The 21745-nt window shown below is 36.4% G+C and overlaps 1 long non-coding RNA gene across 2 annotated transcripts in view; it reads right to left on the reverse strand.

The window, feature by feature from the left end:
* Nucleotides 1-21745, reverse strand: part of LOC139182717 (uncharacterized) — a 170170-nt gene that overhangs the window by 14708 nt on the left and 133717 nt on the right. For both annotated transcript variants that reach the window (XR_011566247.1, XR_011566248.1), the window contains exon 6: nucleotides 6845-6909. This is a non-coding gene — a long non-coding RNA (uncharacterized lncRNA). The remainder of the gene's footprint in view (nucleotides 1-6844; nucleotides 6910-21745) is intronic.

A 21745-nucleotide genomic window follows, 5' to 3' on the forward strand; every position in this document is an offset into this window, starting at 1 on the left:
CTGCAAAAAAAGGCAAATATGGGTGGTTGGAAATGGAGCTTATATTTATTGAACACCTTATTTAATCCTTATAACTGTTATAAATTATACTTAGTACTCTAATCTACACCTATGTAATTGATTCCTGAAATATCAGATAGTGTTTGAAATAAAAATGGGAAAATGTATCTCTTTATTTGTCAAATTAAAATATTCTCCTTCCCAGTAGTTTATTTAAAACTTTTTGTAAAACCAGATGGCTCTAAAGCAGTAGTTAGTTCTTAGCAGTTTTTACTAGATTACTTTGAGAATTTGAATCAAGAAGTTATGGATAATCTTTCACAGAAAAATGTGTCTCGAAAAAGTGTGAGTGCCTGCATTCTAAGTCTCCTCAATTGTATCCGACTCTTTGTGACCCTATGGACAGTAGCCCGCTAGGCTCCTCTGTCCTCCAAGCAAGAATCTGGAGTGGGTTTCTATGCCCTCCTCCAGGGGATCTTCCCAACCAGGGACTGAACCCACATCTCTTATGTCTCCTGCATTGGCAGGCAAGTTCTTTACCTCTAGCTACCTGGGAAGCCCATAAAATGTGTATATATGCCCCCAAGTTATTGATACAATTTCGGAGCATTCATGAGCCTGTAAGTATCCTTGTACCCACTGCAATATCTGGTACACAGACACAGACAGCCAGACACACACACACACACACACACACACATCAAATCCCCAAAGGCTGCAGCCTCTTTCTTTCTCTGAGTCTTTACATCATTACCTATACTTGATATCTAATTTTTTATATTTCCCCATTAATTTACTGAACATAATCCTTGCCATTTCAACCACAAAATGATATCTTCAAAGAAACGTGCCTTTTATATTCTAACTGGCACACAGAAGACACTTAATAATCACATGGGGAATTATTAGAAAGAAAAATACAAGTAAATGAAAGCTGTGATTACATGAGACTCTGCATGTTGCCCCTTGGAATGTTAACATTCCCACTTGAAACACATTTAGATAGTCTCTAATCAATGCTTCTTTGCCATCTCTTCTCCACTAACTCATGGATTACTGCATAACCTATGATCTTTTACACAAACATGGTCAAGATCTGCCCTGCAACTCACTGAATTTCAGCTTCAGTGAGCCAGAGGCACGTACTTCACAGGGCACAAGATTTAAATCCAACTTTGGGAGCTTTAGGGGAAAGACACCCTTACTTTCTTCTCTATCTCTGTTCAACACGATAATTCCCCATTTGACATCTTCACACTGCTGGGTCAAATCTCTTTGTCTTTGTGTCTGACCTAAGACTATTAAAAAGTATCAGGCCAGAACTAGGACTGCTATGGGGCTTCCTTTAATGTAGCAAATAGAGAAAACATGCTTCTCCTGGAGAGAAGTTTTGACATGCTTTGGTTACAGCAAGGTAGGTCACTTAACATGCTCAATTGACCACCTCCTGCAGTCCTCCAAAAACAAAGTAGAGCTGGGTATCTGATGCTAAGTATCATGGAAATCTCAGAAAATGTTTTCATCATTTGATCAGAGTTTTATACCTACTTCTCCTTTACTAAAAAGAAAAAAAAAATTACAGCACACGTGCTAACATAATTACAGGTACCACATGCAACAGGAAGTCACATATTATTTTAGCTTCCTTAAACTCAGTCATCATCCTGAACAAAAATAAAATTTTAAAGTCTTATTTTAAAAAATAAGTCTACACTCAAGACTACTTCCTAGAAAGTGGATTTAAAACAAAGGTTTTATGATATACAGATCTAATTTTTTGCTTCCTTTCCCTGGTCTTATTGAAGTTGTATTACATTAAAAATTAGAGAGAGGAAAAAGTGTTTCCTAAATTATTATTGGCCACTTGCTCATTTTTATAGATTCTATTCCTCCTCATATTATTTTCTCAGTGAGATTATCACTTTTTCATTTAGATAGCACTGAATATACAACTAAGAAGTCAGTTACACAAGTTGCTATTAAGAAAATGTAGTATGCATATATGTGAGAGATCTGAGGTAACCTCAGAAATACCAAAGTAGGGCTTGAGCTGTGACTCAAAGAGGGCCACCTGGCCATTATATGGCCACCTATCCATATAATGGATAGGAAGAATGGGTGATCCCAGAGACATAGATCACCAGAACAAAGCCTCAAATTAAATTATTGTTCAGCAACTATCATATAATGAATGATTAGTTTTGAAGTTTGAAGTTGCTAATTTTGGGAAGAACTCACAATCCCATATTTAGAAGAAATTTCTGATTAAACTGGGACTGACCCACCTACCAAATGCCACAGAGAACCTATCGAATGGAAACCAAAGGGAATGAGCAAAAAGGGTGGGGCATGGGTGGAAATGAGAAGGAAGATTGTGAGTTCAATTAGTTTCACTATGTAAAGAGCAAGTGGAAACCATGAAAAATACTAAGACAGTGAAAGAAAGAAAGTGAAGTTGCTCAGTCGTGTCTGACTTTTTGTGACACCATGGACTGTAGCCTATCAGGCTCCTCCATCCATGGGATTCTCCAGGCAGGAATACTGGAGTGGGTTGCCATTTCCTTCTCCAGTAGATCTTCCCAACCCAGGGATTGAACCCAGGTCTCCCACATTGTAGGCAGACACTTTACCGTCTGAGCCACAAGGGAAGTCCAAGAACATTGGGACTATTGTATTAATACAATATTAGAGCCAATGTCAGGAGCTCTTAGAGAAAAAATGTCTCAAAGGCCTTCTCTGATGCTTGCAAAGGCCCAAATGATTAATCATCAGAGGAAATGTTACCTTTTTGTTTTCTAATAATTGAAGTGTCCATAGGGCTTCCCAGGTGGTTCAGTGGTAAAAGAATCTACTTGCAGGAGATATAGATTCAATCCCTGGGTCGGGAGGATCCAGGGAAGAGGGTACCTGGAAGATCTACCTGGAAGAGGGTAGATCCCCTGGAGGAGGAAATGGCAACCAGTCCAGCATTCTTGCCTGGAAACTCCCATGAACAGAGGAGCTTGGCAGGCTGCAGTCCATGGGTTCTTAAAAGAAATGGACACGACTGAGCAATTGACCATACATGAAGTGTCTGATCACCTACACAGAATGAAGCAGCCAGATGTTTGTGAAAAGGCTCTGTTCCATCAGACCAAGGATTAGACATTGTTCAGTAATCTATTATTATTTATTTTCTTTATTGCCTTACATCTAAGTGGAATCTTAGATGGAAGAGAACATGAGATAAAAATCTAAAATGGACATTTCCCATGAGGGAGAAACCAACATAGAATGTTCTTTCCACTTTATATAACTGTGTCATGTAAAATCTGATTCCTGAATTTCACTTAAAAAATTTAGCATTGCCATCTGGGGTAAATATGTTTCATTAGTTTTCTATATGATGTCTCTTAAGGATATATGAGGCAATTACATAAAAAAAAAATAGTTCTGACCTGAGTCCTAATATGGCCTCACTAAATTGAACCACTTACTCAGAAGGAAAACTGGCCTTAAAAAATGTACCACATTTTAATTCAGCCTCCAAAATATCTCTTCTCTCCATTAAACATTTTTAGTTCCTCTGCAATGACCTACTACGTCCAACAGATTTTTGTTTGTTTGTTCATCTTTTATGAAACAACTGTTTTCTTTTGGCCTTGTATTCTGAAATTTCTCCAAAGTAAAAATTGAGCAATGATGAATTATGGAAAAATTGTTCTTGCTTCCAAAATATTCACATCTGACCTTTGTTTAAACAACTCTATCTGTCATTTTTGTCAACAGAAATTAACAACAATTTAAAAAAGATGAAAATGGACATCGTTTGATATCATTTCAGTTCCTAAAGGTTTGCCATTTTCACATAGGCTTCCCCACAAGACAAAAACCACCCCCAATATCAGAGAAATCACTCCAAGCCCCTATTGCTTCCTGAAGTGATCATTCAGTAAAATAATAAATCAGTCTCATTCCTACAGCTACTGTTTCTTGCTGTCTTCTTTTTATTTGTTTTCAGCTTGAGTGAGAAATTTATTTTTGACAGTTTGTTATTGTATGAAGGAGGTAGTTATGTTGCATTGTAAAATGCTGAAATCTTTTCTCACATAGTTACAGAGCACCTCCTTTTCCATTGAAATATAAGTTAAGTCTTTATAGAATTCCCATTAAATATCTTTCATTGTGGTACCATCATCAAATGATATTGAAACATGATCAAAGCAGATAATCCAAACTGCCAAGTATGTGGCAGTTTCATATACAAAGGAACCTAGATTTAGATTTCTGTGTTAGTGCAGAGAAAAACCAGTCATATTAGAACCAACTTGATTTTTCCCAACTTTACTCAGCTTAAGAAGTTCTTAAAGTTTCCCTCAGTTTGACTAAATTTAGACAGACCTCTTCTAGACTCTGGGCCCTCATTGCTCTTATCCAAGAGCACTTACTTTAGAAAAGTTGTCAATTCTTTCTCTGCCCCTTTAAGATGTAAAAAAATTTTAAAGCCTCTGGCCATTTTTTAAGCCAGGAATGTCTTTCTCAAGGAACTGGAAGTCATCTCTTTGAAATTCAGACACTGAGGAAGACAGAACCCCTGCCCTCCAATTTCTTTGAGAGCCTAACAGCCGAACTTTCCTGGCCACCTTGCTCCAGTTGTAAAATCACCTTATGAAGACTGCTACTCTTTGGGGTAAAGCAAAGATTAACAAATACAGATGGCTAAGAAACTCTCAGCATCACCTCAAATCTTAGAAAAACAAAACACAACTCCCACTCAGTCTCAGTTCTGGTTGAACAGGTCTCGAATAAGGCCTTCTTTGCAGGTTGAACTTTGTCCAGTGAACTTTTTGCTTGACAAGTGTTAATGGATGTGCTATTCTAGAGTATCCATATACATAAGGTTTTTCACACCAGTTTCTGGACATATTTTTAAGTATAAAAAAGAAAATATCAAAAACAGGCTTAAGGCTATCATGAAATACCAGAACTAATATAAAATCAAACCAGCTGCTAAAAAAACTATTAAAATGTTCATAAAGTCTAGGATCAAAAAAAAAAAGATTTATTTACTTCATGTTTCTTTCTACAAAAGTCTTTTGACAGTTTGAAATCAATAAAATAATAAAATATAAACAATAGAATGAGAGAATAATACAAATGCACTTCCTAGAAGAGAAAACATAGGTGTTGTGATCATGTTTCTTATTTGGTTCTGAAGTTACTGACAGCCAGGAGGAAAAGGAATCAATTCCTCAAGGCAATTTTTCTAAAATAATGTCTAAAAGTATGTTCATGTAGAATTTCATACAGAGAATAGTGAGAAATTTAAGAGTTTTCATGTTAATGTAAACGTGCATCTGTGTTTACAGCAACGCCATAACATAATTACACATTGTTAAGCCACCCAATCTGTGGTATTTTCTTATGGAAGACTGATAAGACTGATACAGCAGGTATGAATGAATAAAGGAATGAATGAATACTACCTTGCATTATTATGAATCCCTCTTAGGTCAATTTAAGAAATCAGAAAATTCAGTTGGTAAATTTGGCATCCTTTTGGCACACTGATACAATTTTTGGTGATTCAATTAATAGAGTTTATAGCAGTGAATTCATTAAGAAATGGGGCTAGTTTCTTATAGTTTAATATTGTAAATTAAATATGGCAAACCTGGGGAGGTGATTAATAAAAACACAAGGATTATAAATCAGAAGGCTCGAAGTTTATGTTTAAGCTCAGTCATTTGGAGAAATGTACTAAGAGCTATGACTATCACAGCAATGATTTACTAACTAATTTCTAAAGAGAACTCTGAAGGAAGCAGTGGTTTATAGATAAGCACTGTTGAGCTGATGAAACAGAGCTTTTAAATACATCCTTACTTCAGTTCTTCTTTGCTTTAAATCTTAACATGCTTTATTTATGCTGCCACTTAATATGCTTTAATCATTATCTGTTTCCATGTTATTTAGTCTCCTCTGAGATTTTGATTATTAATTCATGCTTTTGAACTTATAGTTTATCCATGATATTTCTGATATTCTAGAGTAAATTACCAAATGAAAAGACCAACAATTTATAAATGCCTTCAAATCATCTCTCATATTCTACTGATCCAGCCAATAGCCTTCAAAATCCCTATATGTGACCATGATGTGTTATTTTTATTAACTCATTCAACCAATATTCTTTTGGCCATCTACCAGACACTATGTCAGTTTCTGGGGCAGGGGAGATGAATTTGACATACTCCATGCACTCATTGAGCTTAACATTTAGTACGAAACTCACATGCAAACTACAAGGAGAGGTGGTAGTCAATTCAACCCAAGTGATGAGTTAATGCCTTTTAGGAAAGAGAGGACTGGCAGGACATTAAAAGATGAGAAGGTGTTTTCCAGGAGCCAGATGCATTAAGACTGAATCAGGAAGAACAAAAGCCTGGAGGTTGGCAAAATTTAAAAAAAAAATTTTTTTCAGAAAATGTTTAACCTAATTTGAACAACTGAGACACATAATACACTAGTTTCTAGAGTTTATAAAGCAAGACATCAAAGTTTATATTTCCTCAAGTTCTTATTCAGAAACATTTTCATGTCTGTCTAAACATATCAACACCAAGCACATGGATCCAACGACCTCCATGTGTTTTTATACAGAATATTTGTTTTACTTTTCAATTGACTTGTGAATCAAAATCTAGATGTGCTCAGTGGCTCAGTCATGTATGAATCTTTGTGACTCACCAGACTGTAGCCCACCAGGCTCCTCTGTCCATGGAATTCTTCAGGCAAGAATACTGGAGTGGGTTGCCATTTCCTTCTCCAGTGGATCTTCCCAACCCAGGGATCGAACACACACCTCTTGCATCTTCTGCATTTGTTGGCAGATTCTCTATCACTAGAGCCATCTGGGAAGCCCAAGATCTAGAGAAGCAATATAAAATAGAATTGATTATTTTAAATTAGATACATAGAATCTGATGTATCTATATAACCTGGGGTTCTAACCCTGAAGCCATTCATGAACTGTATACCTTAAACGTTAAAAACTAATATTGAATATTGTTTCTTTTCCTAATTAACACAAACATATTGAGAAAGATTTGGAAATACATAAAAATATCACGATCAGTCATTAATTAATGTTAACACTAGGTACATGTAATAAACATATCAGATACAGTTTCTATTTCCATTTAAATGATAGTTTCATTCTTTAAAGGACAAGGTCAAATTGCCCAACAGGAACACCACACCAAGTTCTAGTCCTCCAGAAGGGCATGTTTGTTAAAAAAAAAAAAAAAAGAAAAGAAAAAAAAAGTTTATTAAAGGCTTTGCAAATTTGATAAGAAAGAATGACATTTCATTATTCTAATATGCATTTCTTAGATTTGCATTTGCATTTCAGATAACATACTCAGCTCCATTTTCATCTAGTTCTTTGATTTCATTTTTATGTTTAAATATTTAATGCATTTTGGAATAGAATACAAAATAGAAACACATTTCCATCACTTTTCAACCAAGTAATTAATCAATTGTTAGAACATTATTACTGAGTAGTCTTTCATTTTCCAAATAATTGAGCTATTACTTTTATCATACTGACACTGAATATATCTCAGATTTTTTGTCACAGGGCTTTCTATTTATTTTCACCAATTTTAGATTCTTGTTCTGTACCACATCATTACTTCAACTATTGTAATTTAATAACACATTCACACCTGGTGGTTCAAATGACTACATATATTCAGATGTTGGACTATAATGATTCATAGAATGGTGGCATTCACCTTACATATGTGTATCAGATCAATATTGCCCAAACATCTGTAAGACTAACCTGAAGAGTGAAAAAAGCAGCAAAGAGCAAAAAAATCTGTTCATTTTAGTTCTTGAATACTTTAAAGGCAAATATCATAGAAATCTAAATTATGTCTATTATATTGTGTCCTCCTAATATTTTCCAAGTACAGCAGCTGATACACATATACATAATTGCTGAAGTGGTAATAACTGGAAAAAATTATTTTATGCTCATTCTACCCAGTATTTCCATTATATACATGACTTTAGAGCCATTGAAATAAAGTGAAAAGAGAATGTTACTATCAATTTAAGCACAAATTTAAGCAAAGGAATTTAAACAAAAATTTCAATGATTAGATATTTACCATCAGAGTGTTTTTAAAAAGCATATTAAATCAACTTCTTTGATTATTAGAGTTCAGAGTCTATTAAGACTATTAAGACCTTAGCAGCAAATAAAAACAAAGTTATTTGATCTTTTCTACTAAAACTGATTTTCAAAACAGTTGCAAAAGGTTCCTTTAAACTGGTAACAATAATACTGCACATGAAAGATGCTTGCTTCATTTGAGTATATTCAATTACTCAGTTCAATGATCATTCATACTTGTAACTAATAAATGCCATACCTGGACGTTCAAAATAATAGCCTATCATACTGCAGCCTCTTAAAAATGTCACTGAATTTGCAAGTCTTGCTTTAGAAAGTCATGCAAATATTTGGATAACACACAAATGAATTAAGTATGTATTATTGTCCTAACTTCATGTTGGGACATTTTTCATCTCATTAGAGTTGCTAAATAAATAACATACATTTTATGTATATTGAATTTTCTAAGTAACTCATAAGATATGACTTTCTGATAGAATCATGTCCAAAATATCGTGACTCCTTTCTTATCTCAGTGAGCTGGGGAATGGTGAGCCTCAACATGGTCCCCACAAGTATTTTCCAAAAGTTTACTAAAGAATCATCTATGGACAGAATCACCCACAGACAGAATACTTCATCATCCAAGGTTTCAAAGCTCCTTATCTAAAAATAATCAAACAGCAAGATGTTCCGCCCTAAGAGGGAAAAATAATAGCAGTACCTTACTTCTTTTCTTCTGTTTTCTTTTATTAGGTAGCTGCAGGGATTCATCGCATTTTCAGGAAGGTAAACATCTTCTTTATTAAAGTTTTCTCTGGTAGGAATCAGTAATAAAAGAGGATAATCTCTCCCTCTATACTGTCTTTCCTTGGGTAGTATATTTTTCACATCATTCTTTGACACTATTAAAGAACACTGTCCTCGTAGCATAGCCAACTTTTAAACTTTTAATATATTCTCCAATTTTATTTTAGAAAAGGAACTTTTTTCTGAAATGGGAAACACAGTAAATTTTAAAACTTTAATAGTTTCACTTTCTATACCATGTGTTCCAATTACATGAGTTGTGTATTTAAATGGAAAGCACTCCCTATACAATGCGGGAGCCTTGTTAGATAGGGGCAAATTTAGCAGACTTTTAGACAGATTTCTAAGGGAAAAGATAAAATCATGCCAGATATTATCCTACTAAAAAACAGAATTGATTTTGTAAAGGAAAAACAATGATGAAAAACAAGTTCATTTCTAAAAAATAAAAATCAACTTTGTTTAGCATAATGAGGTTTAAAGAAAAAAAAAAAAAACTAAGCAGGTAAAAACCTAACCCAGGGTTTCAGTTTTCAGAAAGTGAACAAAAATGTAGCTATCAACATACCAGGAAAGGGATCTGGACAAGCCCTGGGGATCAATTAGTTTAGTACCTCCAACTGGGCTTTCCCTATGGAGGTGACATATTTCTGTAAAAACAAATGTACATGGGTATGCATGTGTCTACATCAGACATATGGGGCCAGATGAGGCCCTGCTCTTGTCGTTTGTGACAGTTTGAGGTTGAAATGTAGAAACTCTCGATTGTCAAATCCTGTCACTTACCTTTTTATTGGCCTGTTTCTGCTTCAAGACGGAAAGAAAATAAAGGCTAACTCATTGCTTTCTCTAAAAACACCATTGTTGGAATGATTATACAATAGAACAATCAAGCTCAATGGTTAAAGTTGATCAATACACATGTTTTCATTGATTTTCAGTGGGTATGAAATGCAATTCACTTAAAACTGGCAAACATTTCCAAGAGTTAAAGAGAAATAGAAAAGACATCTTTTAGAAGTGTGATCTTGTAAATACATGTCAAATTTGATGTAAATAATTACAAGGCAGAATTACCCTCTCCCCAGCCTTTAACCTTTTGCCTAAAATATTACTTTCTTTGTGATAAAAGATCATTTGATTTTTTTACGCTCCAGAGTCCCTGAAGACAAAAATTACTCTTTTGAAAGTTGCTATTGTATTCTGCTAGGTCCATCAGTTGCAATTCTTAAAAACACCAAAGTTCTATTTAAGGAGAAAATCAGGTTTATAATTTGTCGGTTCCTCAATTTTCCTTCTTTTCGATACAAAGAGGAACACTTTATGTGACATTGCAATCAGGAGAAGAAAAGGGAGTGCTGAGGTAACAACCTGTACCTTTGTACGGTGCCAGGAACATCAAGAACAACACAAAATATACCAAAACCACTCATTGGAAAGGAAATCTTGATACAGAAATAAAGGACCTGATTATATTTACCACTTAGAGCACACGTTTCCCTCCTTACAACTAATGAAAATCAAGAAATTAAGTATTTCAGTGTTTCATGATTAGAAATAAATTCTAATGTATGTGTGTGCATTGTGTTATATTTAGCCATAAGAATATTTTTGCAAATCAAAGTAGACATTCCAGAGGTTCGCTTTTGCTTACCTGGGCTATCAATCAGAAAACACCCTAGATGCTGTGAAAAGTATACAACCCACTCCAAAGACCCAGGCTATTATAACTGCCACACATCTTAGCCAGGGTGAAAGAGGAGTCTGAGACAAGTATTAAAGTGCAGATCCTTTACTTGGGAGGTGCAAAACAAGGGTAAAAAGGAAAGTCAGCAAAAACGGCTCTAAACCAATATGAAGTGAGTCGCTGTGTGCTCCCTATCACTTCTCTGTAAGCCGCAGAAAAAGGTGCAGAGTGTTTAGCCGGCCTGGCTACTTAGAACGTGAGTCTTCTTTGGACCAGAGGCAAAGAGAAGCTGTGCCTTGAAATAGCTGATAAAAGGTAAGGAGGTAAAGGAATGGCTCTGCCTGCTTCCTCCTGACTTCTTTCCCAGGGAGTTAACACCCATGCACTCTGAACCTATCACCTGGCAGGCAGATGCTTAGAATGCCAGAGTCTACCCCTGGAGCATAATGTTTCATTGAGTCTGAAGTGATAGGAGCAGTTGGAAACTCGGCATGTGGCTGGTTGGCTCCACAGGCCATCTTGCTTGTTCAGTGTGGCCGAGTAGAAGGGCCAAGCCCTCCCAGAGTAAATGACTAAGCAAAAGACTAACTCTTCTGTCTTAGGGGACAGAACTGAGTGGACTTTACCTTCTGTCCCCAGAGAAAGTGACTAGCATGAAAGAGCTGCTGAAGTTTCAGGTAGGGGCAGTGCCTAGGTAAAAATGAGGAAGAAGATAATGTACCTATGTGTGGTGGATAAAGTAATAGGTTGGCATAGAAGCAAAAACATATAAGGGAACATATCCAAATGGAGCAATCACTTTGTGGGACATGATGGGTTTCTTAGACTGACTAGATGCCAGATTGTTTTCAGATCACCCCAACTCTCAGGCAGTTTCTGTTTGGCATCACAGAGTTAAAATTGCTTCACAGTCTAAGACAGATTGTCAAAGCAATGAAAAATAAGTCAAAGCTACTAACATCTGTGTCTCAGAAGATAAAGACATTGTGAGATTCGCATACCATTGATTCCACATCAGACAGAAGGCAAACACGGTAATTGCTGATGTATCCAGAGTCCTTTTTCCCATGATGCTGAGTCAATGATGGACATCAACACTGGTTTTATGAACAATTACATCTGCAAAACTTACCTGTCATGGCTAATATTAAACAAGACAGAAACATCAATGAGATCTGAGAGTAAAGTCAGAAGAGAAGATAAATGGTTTTCCCCAGCTTAGGTTCCTTATCCAATTGCCCAAAGAGGATAGTTTAAAGTGGTGTCTTCTTCAATGATATTTTCTTGGGGTCAGTTTCTGCCCTGTGCCTCTAACATTGAAAAAAGGGAGGGACAATTTCAGGGCAAATAACCCTCTGGATTGAGTTATATTGAACAAGTGGGGGACATTTTTCAGTCTATCATATGTAGTTGTGACGGGGGAATGAGAGGTGGCATGTCTGCCTCTTTAGGTCCACGGACTTTTCGTGAAAGAATTCTGTTAGTGTATCCCTTAGATCAGCTTCAGTCCTAATTTAAAATGCTGACCCCTGGGGTCCATCAGAGTTTTACTGATCTATGTGGAATGGGGACTAGAAATCTTCACATTAAAACAACCAAGGAGATTCTGAAATAAAGCTTATTAAATACTGATAAAATAATCTTCAAGGAAAATAATCTATTTGGTGCCCATAAATGCTTTTGAAAATGGAAAGAAATCACCTGATACCTCAGGGTTCCTTTCTAATAGTAAAGGTGCTAAGGCTTCAAGCCAAGATTTCCATTACAGACCTAAGGAAACAGGAGTACTCCTGTGCTGTTAATTAACAACTAAGACCCATGATCCCCCACCAATGAAAAGTTCTTAAGTAGCTCTGACTTGATCTCTCAGTACTAATAATTTAATTGGAAACATAAAAGACCATGCTAATGTGCATTAGGAAAAAGTCTTACTCAAGCCGTGTTCACTAAGCAGGGGTTGCTAATTTTCTCAATGTTCCTTAATATTAACTGTAGCTCTAACTTGGAGGTTTACCCAGTTTATATAGCTATTGACAGATGTTTACAATACCCAGAGTCCTTTAGCTCAGAGCTTTACTGTTATAAGCATCTCTGATGAGGACAAAATGTTGTGCATGGAGCAGAACACTCATTAAAATTTGTACTTTATGTTACTACATATTAAAATGGAAGTTTGGCCAAAATAGAATCGTATAATAGGTACTGTATTCCAAAGGAGACACTAGACCATCCACAGAATTCAAAAGGAGATTTTAGGAAACTATTCACATATTCTTTAACCACAAACTCACCAGAAGGATTTAAACAGATCAAGAGTGGCATATTCCAAAAAACTTGGAGGGGAGAACTATGCCACAATGCCACATTGTTCCCAAAGGGAAGTGAGAATGTAATGAGTGGTTTCAAGACCACTTGGAGGGCTTGGTATGTGTCACATGCAGTCTGGAGACACAATGGACAAGTTACTTAGTCACAGGTAAGAAATCTAAAGGGTGAGAGAGAAGGTAGCCTGCTGTTTTGACAATGGAGCAAAAGAGTTGGTGCTGGCTTATAAATTTAGACTCAGAATAAATCCTGCATGAATGCTTTCCATGGACCAGATTGAAGGTCACACACATAGGAACCCAATGTGAGGTCATCTTAAGACTCAACCAAGAAAACCACATGGCAGTTGACCATAAAAGAGAGAATTTGAAAATAACAAGAAATGTTAAAGGGCTGAGAAAGCAAAATGGAGATGCACTGGGTAGCGTCAAAAGAACTTCAGGTAAGATGTCCCCATAACTGGATAGGGGAAGGTTTCTAAAGTACACTTAAAAGAGAAGGAGCCTTCTTTAATCTCCTACTGGTCTGAGAGAGCATAGACCAGCCAATGACAGTATCAGTCAGTTGAGACTCTCCTATCTTTGTTTTGCTCTACCATTCAATACCCTGACTACAAAGTGGTCAGAAGGGTAGTTAGCCAGATCAAGGTAAGGGGATGAAGAGGAAAAATGGAAATGCTAGGGATGCAAGCGATCATGTCTTTTCCCAGTTGTAGGATTCCAGTCTGGCTCAAGTTAGGAATAGACAGAAATCTCAAATTTAAGTTTAGAATTTTGATTAGGACATGAGAATGGACATTTTAATTATGAACTAAAGATTGTGTCTAAACTTAAGGCAACCATAACTAGAAGAACAACAGATGTGGCTCTTATTTTTAACAGACACAGGAGAAGAACTAGCCTTATAGAATAGACTTAAAGAAACAGCAAAAGACAAAAATAAAGTTATTGTATAATTACAACTCATGAATTATTTTAGTTCAACTGTAATGGCTCCTTTTACTCAATGTTTAATTCTTTAAATTCACGTATCTAAAAAGCAAAACTTAGAAAATCCATTTTTTGTGGGCATTTAATTCTAAGATTGATTAATTAAATTCCTTTAAACAATTTGAAGGGCTTCCCAAGTGGTGCTAGAGGCAAAGAATCAGCCTGCCAATGCAGGAGACACAGAATATGAGGGTTCGATCTCTGGATCAGGAAGATCTCCTGGAATAGGATATAGTAAGCCGTAGGCTGCAGTCCATGGGGTTGCTAAGAGTCGGACACAACTGAGCGACTTCACTTTCACTTTTCACTTTCATGCATTGGAGAGGGAAATGGCAACCCACTCCTGTGTTCTTGCCTGGAGAATCCCAGGGACGGGGGGCGGGGGGGGGGTGGGGGGGCCTGGTGGGCTGCTGTCTCTGGGGTCGCACAGAGTCGGACACAATTGAAGCGACTTAGCAGCAGCAGCATAGTATTTTTGCCTGGAAAATTCCATGAACAGAGGAGCTTGGCAGGCTGCAGTCCATGGGGTCACAAAGAGTCAGACAGGACTGAGTGAACAACTTACTTAAACAATTTGAACTGCGGTTGGCAAATTAGTGTGACTGAATTTTTGGATACTTTAAATACTCTAAATAATAAACAAAACATACAGAAACACAATGATTTATAATGCCCCAAACCTTAAAATAATACTGGTAGCAAAAGTGCTAATACCATAAAGGAAATGTGCTTTAATTCTTAATTTTACATGTTTTCGGGGTTCTAATTTTTATACCTTCCTAAGTTTTATGAAGCTTTACCAGAACCAAAGTTTACAATCTTCACAGGGATTAAAAAAAATTTTTTCCAGGTCTAAAAGAAAGGCAATGTTAACTTAAAATACCAGAATCCAGGTTCTTGGCTAGTCATTTACATTTGCAGTGTGGGACTGGACTTGGTTGTATAGTCCACGATAAAGCAAACTTCTGTCTCTGCAATAGGTTGATTGCCCTTTTACATCAGACTTTCAATCATCACATCCTGATACCCATGTATCCCTGACTTTAATATAAATCTTAACTTTTGATGACTTTGCTTTCTCAAAGCTTCACATAGCCAGAATCCCCTATGCCATTGCCTTGATATTATGAATCACTGACCTGGTTTGTTTCAAGTATTGAAATATACATATTTCTTATTAGTAGTTTATAAAAATTCATAAAGTTTTATTCATAATAAGTAGATACTTCATCTCCTAAGAGATGAATGATTGAATTTTTGTGCTTTTGCTTCTCAAAACATTTGGATCATTTATAATTTTGGAGCATCGCATTTTGTAATGGCCATTGTGTATGCCTATATGCCATAGTTGTAATCAATGTTAACAACCCTGTAAGTTATTATTATATAACACCATTAATTCTGATACATCTGTTAGTATTTTCCTGGTCATTTTTATGTCAAGAAAAACGTCTACCTTATTGCACAGAAATCCTGTCATATTGGTTCATTTATTTATCTTAATTCCTTTTTCATTTTTACACAAATGAGTATATGTGCTAAATATATGGAAATATATGCTAAACAAAGAGAATAAAACGTCACGTGTCAACATTTTCCTACTTGTTTTAATCGATAAAGATTTAAAGATCCTACATTCTTTTCCATATTACAAGTACCTCTTTGCATACTTCATGTTTCCTCTTTTGAGTATTACTGGGAACTCATGCTTTTTGCAGGCTTAACTTGTTCCAATTTAACCATTAGCATTATTACTTCTGTCCTTATTTGCTGGCTCTTCTGTCATTGAAGCTCTACCTCTGAGGTTTCAAGCAGCAGCTTGTTGTTTTGAATCCATCTCATTTTGTCTTTGCACCAGACACGGAGTCATCTACCCTCCAGCGATCAAAATTTGTGTGCTAGGGGTATCCATGAGGGCTGGTAATAAATGAGACTAGTGCCCCTGCTGTAGGGCCATTTATAATAATGATAGAGCTGGAAAATAAGTCTTTTAAGGACATGAATTCACACTGATTTTTCCAATGTAACATATTACTGAACCCAGCTTTTCTCGTAGACTTGCTTTTACGCTTATAATAAATATGTAATAAGATGGAAAAAATTCATTACCTTCACAGCTGGTAGCAGAATTCCACCTCAAGAGAGATCAATCTCCCTTGGGAAAAATGTTTTAATTTTTTAGAGTAGAAGGTGAACTCCTTTCCCCTCCTGATTTCTAGCATCAAGGCCTAAAAGGATGACCTCAAAGTTACAGTGAAGAATTTAGCTATCTAAAGGCTGCCAGGAAGAAGGGATTTGAGTACAGAGGATGAAAGAAGGGGAAGGAAGGAGGGCTAGTACTGCCTCTCATTGACGATCCATCCACTAGAGAAACAAAAGTTCAAATTCCTGGAGCGCTGGTGGGTGCCGGTAGCAAAGTGTACAGGGGCTGTCCATGGAGACTGAAGAAAGGGCTGAGCATCATATAGACTGAGGAGCCGTAAGACAGGTACAGTATGCAAGCGTGCACAAACCCAAAGACTTGGAGAGATCTGCAATTGAAAATTCCTTGTAAATTTGCCAAAAATTTGGAAGATCCCTTGAGACTTCAACAGGGTAGAATCGGTGAGGTTAACGCCGATTTCATTTAGACCTAAGGAATAGGAAATTTCTTTGTCTTAAAACAGAAATAACTTCTTAGAATAGGGTTGCCAGATATAGCAAATAAAAACATACAACACCCAGTTGTTTGAATTTCATATAAATATTTTTTAAAAATTAGCAGAAGTGTGTCCTGTGCAGTATTTGAGACATAGTTATGCTACATAAAAATTCAACAAAATGGGTTGAGCCCACATTGTAAAATGAAATATAAATTGTAAACAGTTTACCAGATATGATTTTTATATATATTAAAAACTACAAATATATTCAGTGTAATTATGGTATCATCTGTATCCTTCCTCATTATAAATATATAAAGCCTTTAGCTGAGAGAAATATAAAAAAGCTCCACCCCATTTGTTTTTGTGTTTATTTGTGTATCGGTCATCCTGATTTTGCATTGTTTCTTCATCCCAAGCTTTCCGCATATCCTATGCCAATATGTGATAATCATGGTTTTTTAAAACTACTGTTCAAAATTCTCAGAATATCTATGGGATTGCTGAAAAATCAAGTAGGAAGTCTTTAAAAGCTTTTTCTTCAGCTTTAGTTAACTCTGTTCTCCAATGCACAAGACGTTATCTTGAGCTCAAGCACTGGAAGACATCCATATAAATTCTGCAAGATGATAGCTATGATGTCACCCAAAAGTGTTCCTTCTCATGTCTCCCCACTTCATCTAGCTCATCGGAAGCTTTGAGGCCTCAGTAGTCTTGTGATGCTGTTTTGAGGAGGGTGAAAAATTCTTTTCTGGTTGGAATAAAGAAGCATCCGGGTTGGGGAAAATGTCTACCTCGCTCTGCAGGAACCCTGTGGCATATCGTGTGACATGGGACCCTAACTGCAGTTACGCAGCATTTTTTCCTCTCTTCCCTGACTTCACACAGGGTACGCTCATTTTTTCTGCACCCTCAGGGCCCTGCCTTCTCAACCATTTTTCCGTCCTGGGCTTTTTGCGTGTAGTGACGTAAGGGGAATTCTCAGCTTAGTTTGGTCATATGATGGATCAGGGACACAGAATTAAGAATTCATCTGGGAGACATATTTCCAGTGAAAGATGCATATCTAGAGATCTACAGCAAGAAACTGGGTTTCTTGGGTGGGTTATGCAAAATCTTTTCCAAAGGAAACACAGAAAAAAACTTAATGAAACTTAACAAAAAATGATTATCTGGGAGCAAAATGCATTTGTGAAAAGCTAAAAGAAAAAAAAAAAAAAATGGCATTATCCAAGTCCTGCTGAGAGAAGAGCTGACTGAACTGCACTAACTGTGGTAAAGAACTCTAAACGAGCCCAGGCCCTCCAAGGGAGAAATTAAGAAAGAGGCACAAAGCCTCCTGAGTTTGCTTAGCTTCTCAAAAGGTGAGAGGCACTCTTCAAGCTTCATTCTTCTCATCTGCACAGAAAAGAGTTTGGGCTAAATCTGTGGTCTTCCAGCTGTGCACCAGCAGGCCTTCTGTTTCTGTGGTGACACGGAGATGGGGGAGGTGGGGTAGGAAGTTCTATTCAAGAGCCAGAACAGTTCAGACTAACTCTTTTACATACTGGAATTCACAGAAAAATGCCATTGATATAAATATTTAGTACCTGTATTCGTTTCCTAGGGCAGCTGTAACAATTATCACAAACTTCATGGCTTAAAACAATAGAAAGTTATTTTATTGCAATGACTATTGTATTTCTAATAATGATAAGTAGGTAGTTTATCCCAGCTCTTCTTTATATTCTTCATAAATATTCTCAGGCATTTATTATTTCATATTTGATAATTTTATGAAATCCCTCACAAAATAAAATCCTCTAGAGTCTAATTAAAATTGCATTGAATTCTTATATGTACCAATTTAGTTTATCCATTGATCTGTTGATGGAATTGAGTTTGTTTTCATCTTTTGGCTATGATGAATAAAGCTGCTGTGAACACGGGTATACAATTTTGCCTGAGTCCCTGCTTTTAGTTCTTGGGGGTATATACCTAAGAGTGAGATTGCTGAATCATTTGATCTATGTTTAATTATTTGAGAAACCATCACTCCTTTCCTTAATGCCTGCATCATTTCACATCTTCACCAGCAATATGTAAGAGTCCACAAAGCTTTCTTTAAACCATATGACTTTCATCACCTTTCTCACTTCTTCAGTCATAATTATTTTTTTCTAGGTCCCTACTTCTTTATCAATTTTGGTATGTTTACTTTGCTGGGAAATCAATAATTTTCTTTGGCATTTCAAAATATCTTCCATCCTTTTTCCCTTTTATTTTACCACTTATCACAGGATTTTAAAGCTTTAAGTTTTCTGAGTTTTTGCTGTTCTGTAGGTTTTGATATTCATCATTTTTTATATTTTTAAAGATAGTTTAGTATGGGCCTGCCAAGAATGTATTCTTAATTTCCAAGTATGTTGGGGGTTGGGAGAAAAAAGAAAATTACCATCTCATTGTCTCATCTGAACATTATCAGAGGCAATGGCACCCCACTCCAGCACTATATTCTGGAAAATCCCATGGATGGAGGAGCCTGGAAGGCTGCAGTCCATGGGGTCGCTAAGAGTCGGACACGACTGAGCTACCTCACTTTCACTTTTCACTTTCATGCTTTGGAGAAGGAAATGGCAACCCACTCCAGTGTTCTTGCCTGGAGAATCCCAGGGATGGGGGAGCCTGGTGAGCTGCCGTCTCTGGGGTCACACAGAGTCGGACATGACTGAAGTGACTTAGCAGTAGCAGCAGCAGTAGCAGCAGCAGCAGCAGCAGAGGTAGTAGTCTATAAAAATCCTGCTTTTAAAATTTTGTCAAGGCATGTCCATGGTAGTCCAGTGGTTAAGACTTCATACTCCCAGGGTAAAGGATACCAGTTTGAACCCTGGTCAGGGAACCAGGAACCCACATGCTGCTCGGCACAGCCAAAAACAATTATTTGTCAAAATATCTTTTTTATTTACTTATTTTTCATTGAAGGATAATTGAAGAATTTTGCTGTTTCCTGTCAAACCTGAAGATGAATCAGCCATATTTAGCTATTATGTGGTTTTCAGGCACTTTTGCTGTTTGGTTTCCAGATTTTTCGTAGACTGTTCAATTTATCACTTTACTATTGCAAAATTCCCCTATCTTGATTACTACTTTCAACTTTCCATACCTCTTTTGCTACTATTAACATAGCTCCTACTATTGCTACACCTGCTTTCTTTTCCCTTTTTCTTTTTGTGATTTCCTTGTATCTCTTAGTCATCCCTTTATTCTAATATTTCCTCTAGGTCATATGCCCTTAGTTCTTAGGAGCTCCTTTCACACAGAGGGATGAAGTGACTCACCATCACTCTATCTAAATTAGACCTTCATGTTGGCCTTATTTTCAGCCCCAAATAGATATATCCTTCTTCCTCTTGCTCTAACAGATGATAAGCTCTAGAAAGTAGGTGACTGAGAACTAAGTCTCCTTTAAGCCACAGTATTTCTGGAATCCTCTCACTCTCCATTGCTTTCCCACTAGAATATTTCTCCTAAATTATCTTACCTAAACAGAGAAAGGGAAATTTTTACAGGGAGTTGGAAGAACTGAATTTTTAATAAAGCTCTGCCAATAGCTGTGTGACCTTAAGCAAGTCAATTAAAGTTTCTAGAACTATGGCCTCAATTGTAAAATGTTCAAATTGACAAGATGGACTCTAGGGCCCTTTCCAGTTCTGCAATTCAGATTCTACCATTCTAGAGAGGAAAATTCAAGGAGGGAGAGAAAAGATACAAAGCCAGTATAGGTCAGATACAAAAGGTCAATTGCAAATTTTGAGAGCTAGGCACAAAGATAATCTTTTATCTTAATTATGTACCAAAATATCACATGCAAGGCTATGATATAGCATCACTAACTTTTAAAATTATGGTTATGAATCGGGCTATAGGTTTCAAAGTTAATTCTGTGGCTCATTTAGACATCTATTAAATTGAATACCTTAAAATTACATATTGGTCTCCATAATTTTCTAATTCAACCCTTAAATGATGAACAATCATGCATTTGAGATGTACCTATATCTGAGAAAATTATTTTGTGTCTGAATTCATTTCAAGTCATGGTACACTTATTAACCATTCCAGCAAAATTTATACACAAATTCCATTATATAATAATCCTTCTCCCTCTAAAGTTTAACAGGGAGAGCAGGTTAAATTGTGCAGTGTAAGTTTTCACATCCGTTCACAAGAATTGCAATATTACTCTTCTATATCAGAAGGAAGGGAAGTGTGGCAGGAAGAATCCCATGGATTTCTGGTAAATCTTAACACTTTACTGTCTCAAAGCCTGTCTACAGTCCAAATGTGAGAATTCTGGAAAACAAATTAATAATTCTAATGCTTCACTCTACATTGTTTCTTATGTAGTCTGAATATAGAATCAAAACTCAAAGCTAAGATTTTTTTCTCTTGGAACATGTGTAGGCCAGACCCATGCCTGCATTCTGAAGACTGATTCAATAGTAAATTGGTAGGCTTTACTGAGTGCCTATTATGAGCATTGTTTTACTTTAAACACATGATATAATGAAGTAGTAAATAGAAAAAAAGTAAAAAATATTTTTTAAAAAAGGAAGATTTGATATTCGTCCTTGAGAAACCTACAACCTGATTCAGGAAACATTAGAAAGAATACTGTATACAGTAATAAGAAAAATAGCTACATGGCAAAATGAAATAATCAAAATGGCATTCTGATAGGCTCAATAATGACGCCTCTAAAAAATCCATGTCCATGAAACCTTCAACTTTATTGCCTTACATGGCAAAAGGGACTTTGCACATGTGATTGATAATTCTGAAATAGGACTTATACTGGATTATATGGGTAGGTGCAGTATAATTACATAAGTTCTTGTAAAAGGGAGAGAAGATTGTCAGAGAGTAGTAGGAGATGTGGGGGATGGAAGCAAGAGGTTGGAATGATGCAAAGAGCAAGTCACAAGCAGGTGCCCTCTACAAGCTGAAAAAGGCTTCTTCCCTCAGATTCTCCACAAAAATCAGCTATGCCAATGTCTTGACTTCAGTCCAAGACTGAGTATGGACTTCCAACCTTCAGACTGTATGAGAAAAAATTTGTATTGTCTTAGCTACTAACTTTGTG

The sequence above is a fragment of the Bos indicus genome, chromosome 4, assembly GCF_029378745.1.
Source record: "Bos indicus isolate NIAB-ARS_2022 breed Sahiwal x Tharparkar chromosome 4, NIAB-ARS_B.indTharparkar_mat_pri_1.0, whole genome shotgun sequence".
NCBI lineage: Eukaryota > Metazoa > Chordata > Mammalia > Artiodactyla > Bovidae > Bos > Bos indicus.